Source organism: Mastomys coucha, unplaced genomic scaffold, assembly GCF_008632895.1.
Source record: "Mastomys coucha isolate ucsf_1 unplaced genomic scaffold, UCSF_Mcou_1 pScaffold13, whole genome shotgun sequence".
Lineage (NCBI taxonomy): Eukaryota > Metazoa > Chordata > Mammalia > Rodentia > Muridae > Mastomys > Mastomys coucha.
In genome coordinates, this window is record NW_022196895.1 from 82,352,228 (window position 1) to 82,358,879 (window position 6,652).

The 6,652-nt window shown below is 36.1% G+C and overlaps 1 pseudogene; it reads right to left on the reverse strand.

The window, feature by feature from the left end:
• Nucleotides 1-3,707: 3,707 nt before the first annotated feature.
• Nucleotides 3,708-3,899, reverse strand: LOC116087854 (annotated as a pseudogene).
• Nucleotides 3,900-6,652: the final 2,753 nt, after the last annotated feature.

The window sequence follows — 6,652 nt, forward strand, 5'->3', positions numbered from 1 at the left end:
TCACTCCTTCCCTCTCTCCCTTCTTCCTTTTGTGCTTTCCCTCCTTTCTTCTCCTCTTTCCTCCTTCCTTTCTTTCTTTTCATGGCTCCAACGTAGTTCATAGGCTAGTCTGCCCTATACAATTGTTCAACATGATGCCTTGAGCTCATTTGAAAAGAGCTACTGTTTGTATTTAGTTGGAAGTTAAAGTTTGTTTTTGAAGTGGGTTTCAGTATTTTTACAAGAAATGTTCAAAGGTGAGGTATGGACTATAAAGGTGAGATATGGAATTACTATAAATTATTTTTATATTGCCAACAATGTCTTATTTTTAAATGGCTTTTCTATTGTTTGGGCACTAAAACTGGTTCTACTCTATTCTGTAAATGCTGGGTTCAATTTTTTCAAGTATGTTGATGAATTTTGTCAAATTTTCAAAATGGCAAGTTTTATCATCACTTTATTATCTCTTAGTTTTGGTGCCAGGTTTTTCATTGCTCATTAAGTGTACTGTTTCCTCAGAAAACAGAGGTAAGGGATGTTGATGTTTGGAAATGAAAAGAAACAATTACTTCACAGATATCTTCCAATCAGTTTTTTTTTCTTTACTAAACATACATAACTTTTCCATTGAACAATTTTCTCCTACACAATCCCCATACACCCATCTTTGATAACCTAAACACAATAATTGTATTGCTCCATTTTCAGATAGAACCATCTTCATGACACTATTAATAACTGATATGCAGAGGAGTCTGCATTTTTGTCAGGATCTTTGCACTTCTACTTGCATTTGCACTTATAACATCTTAGATCCAGGGTCTATAGCCCGGAAAATACTAAATAGTTTTCTATGCTGGGTATGTTTATTTCACTAACTTCAACATTCCTTCAGAGTAATAATATATTCTGAGATATTGCTTAGCTTTTATTTTATGTGCTAATACACTATTTAATTTTTCAAGATAAAAATAAAATAGTAAGATATACCTATGTCTAGTGGAACTTTTCCATATTTCTTACTACATTGGGTTGTATCTAACATAGTAGTGTTTTTTTGTCTGTCAAGTTTTTATAATGTTATTTCATCTTATCAAATAATCAATATAGATAACTATTTTATATTCCATTATTGTGTAAAATATGGCATTTGTATTTCTAATGTTACAATCCTTCAATAGAATAAGAGAAACACAATATAAGTCAGCCAGCTTTCCAAGTAGAGGAAGGGAAGCAGTGATAATTAAAATAAATCACATGGTCACGATGTGCTAATGACAGCTATGATGTAAGATTTGGGTTCACTGACATGGAGAAGACAGCATCTGTGAGACTGCATATTTGCTGTGCTTTCTCTGTCAGAGCTGGCGAGAATGCAGACCTGGTTCACACTAGATGGTCTGACTTCTGTCTCTTGCTTCAGTATCTCTTCTGATTTGAATGGAATGTTGTGACCTATCCTTATAATTAACTCAACTTTGCCTTTGTGTCATGGTATTGTAGAGCTGTTTCCTCCAGAATGAAAAATCCTCTTTTGCAGGAGAAAAGGGCTCCTGACTTAAGGCTAATGAAATTTATAAGATCCAGGAAGCTCAGCAAACTCACGAAATCCTAGAGCCATCCTTAAAGGCTATATAGTAGAAGCAACTCTTTACTGCAGAGGTCTGGACGTTGGGCAGAGAGATACAGAGGTGTAGCCTTCTTCAATTTGTATCCAGGCTTGGTTGGGTTATTTGAGATGCAGCTGCCTGAGTCACCCAGACTTCTGTAAGTAGCCCCAATAAATGTACTGGATCGCCAAGCTAGGTTTAGATGGAATTTTTCTTTACTCTGTCTTTGATTCCCTGTCTGCTATGAAGAGATGATTGTTTGTCTCTATAGAGAGAATCACAAAACATACTTTTAACTTTGACTACTTCATAAATAAACCAGGATGTTTGGAACCCATATAATATCTGAAAGAACTGGGGGATGGTGGGTTAGAAAGTTATTTTTAAAAAACACTGTGAATAAATATAACAAAAAATTAGAGTAATTAATTAATTTAAAAATAGAGTAGCATCTCCAAACTCATGGAAAAATCCCACAAAGATTCTAAGAAGTGATTCTTTTTGTGTACAGAAAGGTAAACTAATTATTGGTTATAGTAATCCAACTGTTAGTGTTAGGGTCATTGGCAGCAAGGGAGACACTTCATGCTTCATACCAATGAGAGCCCAGTTTAAGAGAGACTCCCAGATACTTACTTAACTTCAGAACAGGTGTGGATCTAAATATTGAAAAAAACAATGGAAATACACCAGGATAGAATTTTCCTTACTGGGTTCTATGTGAGCTTCCCATTCATCTGACATCAACATCTTGCCTGTTATTTTTATCAGATTTTTTTTATTATCTTCAAATTATTTTCTCATCTCTTTAGATGAGTTAGAGAATATGTATTCAAGATATTACCATATTTTTAGGATGCCAAAAACTCACCTGTTATCAATAAAATTTCGTGGAAAAAAGTCACCAGGGTACTTCAAGTTTCTCTTATAAGCTTGAGCTTTAATGAAAATTCCTTTGTGTTCTTTGATTTCTAAGTTGGCTTCCAATTGTTATTTGCTCTACATACCAGGATATCAGAATTGAGTACTAACCTTTTTTGTTGTTTGACAAAATTTAATTAAAATATTCTCTTCCCCCTTTTAAAAAGGATGCAATATGAAAGTTTGCACACAGTATTTTAGGTGTATTGAACACCATCACTCTGGTTACCCAATTTATCCATAAATCCCAATAGAGAACTGTGAACTACTTCATCAACTGAAGCATTTAGTATGTCCTTGTGGCATAACAAGGCAGGCACTGGTGAATGAGGTCAGTGAGGAAATGGTTTCAGTTACAAACCTGCAATGGAAAGCAAGGCCTCTCACAGGAATAAAAGGAACTGTAAGGGTGGTTAGCAGTGGGTTTTGCCTTACAAAGTGCAATGCAGGGTAGCCCTTTGTGATTGAATGTTTTCTCGAAGACTACAGAATGAGTAAATTTATCAGTTCTGGACATTGTTGAAGATAAAGTTCAACATCATAAATCCTCTTGCTGGGTTAGGTGAGACTTTGGGTGATAAAGATCATTAACAGACTCAAAGTTTGAGAGTCTCTTGGGAATTCTTGTGGGAGATATCTCTGAAAAGCAAATTGAAAATATTAAGAGGTGGTGGGGAAGCCCATGATTCCCAAGAGCATGGGTGTTAGGGATTTATATAAAACAGTCTCAAAGAGAAAAAGAGAAGTAATAAAACAGCTGAGTTAAGTAAAGATTGAGGATTGAGCTCAGGTGCACCATCAGGTGAACCCCAGAGATTGTCATGAGGAAATCCTAGTTATGCAGAACTACTTGTTGAGTTCCTCAAAGAGTTCATATTAGGATCTTCAATGCCCCTGCCAAAGATGTTCCCAGTCGTCCTCAGCCTTAGTATCTCCTGCGCACTTTGCTTAGACAGTGACCAGAAACAGCAAGAGAAGAGTGACTTCCGGCCATTGTCTGCAGCTGTGTCAGGCCCTCAAAGTTCCATAAGCCACTGAGTAATTTGTTTCTCCAAATTCTTGGTGCATGAACAACGTTCCAGCACCAGGAGATATGGTAGGGACCAGAGAACCATGAATTATCCCCAACTGACTTTAAATGTGACTTCACTGTGGGGGGGGAAAAATCAGAAAAGGTAGCTTTGGATTTTTTTTTCTTGTTTTCTGCATGGTTTGTCTCCTCAGTCATTGTCCAAGGGACTCTGAGAAGTTGTAGGAATATGCAGACACAGACTCAAAGCCCAGCTTCATCTCCTACATTGTGGAAGGGGACTGTACATCACCGAGTGGTGCCCTAAGCTCCCACGGCTTTGGATTTTTAAAAACACATATTCAAGAAAACGTGGGAGAAAAAAAGATATTTGGATTAGGGTTGTCAATTTCTTCAACTTAATAGGATTGTGTCCATTTTGTAGTTAAGAACAGAACCTATGTGTCCCCCTCCCTTGTAAGGGAAGAAGTAAATTAAATAATTGTGAGATAACACAAGTATTTGTATACCTGGAAGGCATTCTAAAATTCCAAACAGGTTTAAAATAGATGTGAGACAAATTAACAAGGTTACAATCTGATAACCCAGAAATGTGGGCAAGAGATAACATGGTTTCTCACTGAGACAAGCAATCTCTGTTTACAGCTTTTTGAGAATAAGTAATCTCAAAGAAAGATCAGTCTTAATCACAGAATAAGTCTTGTCTCATTAGATCTGGCCTGATTATTTGCACAGGTGTAGAAGAATAGTAAATCACCACTCCAGCTGCCTTATTTGCTTTTCTGGAATTATTTATGAGGAAGCTCAGATTAGATTTCAAAAGCTGCAATAGGAATGTCTAAGTGGAGAAACAAAAATTGAGCACCAGTCTTTGAACTAATCCATTCTTGACTTCCCCAAATGCCCTAAGATTGCCTGGCCTACAAGTCACTGACCTTGCCCACTTCTAAGACTGGGATCTTGTAATCAGGTTTAAGTTAATTTTCTAAGAAGGATTTATATGTATTGATTCTATAACATTTAAACTTAGTTTCCTAAAATGTGTGATTGCAGTGGATTAAAGGAACATCATCCTTAAATATGACATTACAAGTAAGACCTTGGTTGTATAACCAATGTTTCTAATTATGTTCTTTTAACAAGGACATGCAAATAACTATATTACATAATGTGAATGTATGCATGTAACTACACTGCTATGAAAATAAGAACATTTAAGAGTTTCAGAAGTCTGAAAAAAAACTAAGCAGGGACAAAAGTGTTTCAGTTTTTAAATGTTTCATTTAAACTTAAAAAGTTGAGTGTACACCACTACATTTGTGAAGGATAGAAAGTATGACACAGGAGTTCCTTATATATGCACAGCAGAGAAAAAACAAAACACTAAGTCAGCACTAATAATATAAGAGAAATCCATGGACATCTCTCTTCAGTTCCTCAGTACTAGGTTAATCAACATCTGTTCTTCTTGATCTTAAACCACATGACCTCAATAATCTCCTGAATTCATCTTCTTTGCAGCTAGAGTATGGGAATCCTTGAGTGACTACACTGATTGGTCTCAGAGCTGTATAAGTGACATCATCAGAAGCCCATGGGCCTAATACTTCCTTTACAAAGTGCTTGCTAATATGCAGATTTCTGAGCATGTCCTCTGTGGTGGAAGGTCATGTGCTCTGAGTAGTACCTAATTTCACAAACTTTCTAGTAGAACTCTGAGAAACCAATCCTTTTCATAAATGAAAAAAGGCTTGAAACAACCATGGTAAATTTCTTGTTATGTTTGAAGAGACTGAGTTTCAAGACTCTTAAGGAAAGTAGTGGTTCATGAATATGATTAAAATACATTTAATACATATATGAAATTATCAAAGAATAAAATAAATATTAACATAATTTCATTGGATAAGAAAATGTATTTGTCCTGTTCTTGCAACATTCAATTCAAGTTAATAAAGAAAAGCAACAACAAAAGACAAACAGGTCGTATGTATTAATTAATATAGATATTTGCTATTGTCTCAAAAATAAGGTGGATCTAACTGGAAAAAACAATTGTATGCCCCAAATGTCCTTAGATTTTATATGTAATAGTCCTGAAGTAATATATCACACTTGTTGCTAAAGTATGTTAAGAGTATATTATGAGGGGCTAGAGATAGAGTTCTGAAGTCTATAGCATTTGCTGTTCTTGTTAGGACCTGGGTTTGTGTCCCAGCATCTGTAGCATTATATTTAACTTCAGTTCTGGGGGCCCAGCATCCTCTAAGCCACTATTACAAATAAACCTAGAAGTTAAATTGACAATCAAATAAGAATATCAGAAATGGCAGAGAGATTGGCTGAGGATCCAGTCTCTATGGTCTAATCCCAAGGGAGCATCACCAGGGCCCTGACAAAGGGAAGCTGTCGTGGTCTGTGAAGTCAGCAGTGACTCCCTACGTACTCCCGGATGGCAAACAACTACCAAGCTTCTGTACTACGAAGAAGGCAGCCCACCGATTTTAAACATGCAGAGTGAGAGTGCTCCAGTGTACTTCCTGCTCTTTCTTACAGAGAATGTACAAGATCTACAGGGTTTCAATAATGTAAAGAGAAGCTACATTTATTTTTGTGCAACTGCCCATATAACTGGAAATTATCTTTTATTCTTTCGTACCAATACTGAGATAGCAAATGAATTTCTTCTTTTCATGACATGAAAGGACAAACACTATAATTTTCTGGGGACCATCTGAAAAATCTCAAAGACTGTCTTAATGGGGGCTATAATGCCCCATCACTCAATTCATTGTAAAAGAAAAATGTCAAAATACATTGTGACAGATTTATTTTTGTTTGTTTTTATTGTTTTAGATTTATTTTACTTTTTATAGATGCATATGTATGTGTGGATGTCTGAATGTGCACATGCACGCAGGTACCCTCAAGGGTTAGTAGAGAGCATCAGAGTCCATGAACCTACAGTTATGGATGTTTGCAAGGTGTGTTTTGTGGGTTCTGGAAACTGAAATCTGGTCCTCTGTAAGGAAAGCGAGTACTTTTAATTAGTAAGCCATCTCTCTAACCCTGTCAGGGCATTAATAAGAAAGGATGCAGAGTTCCTTAG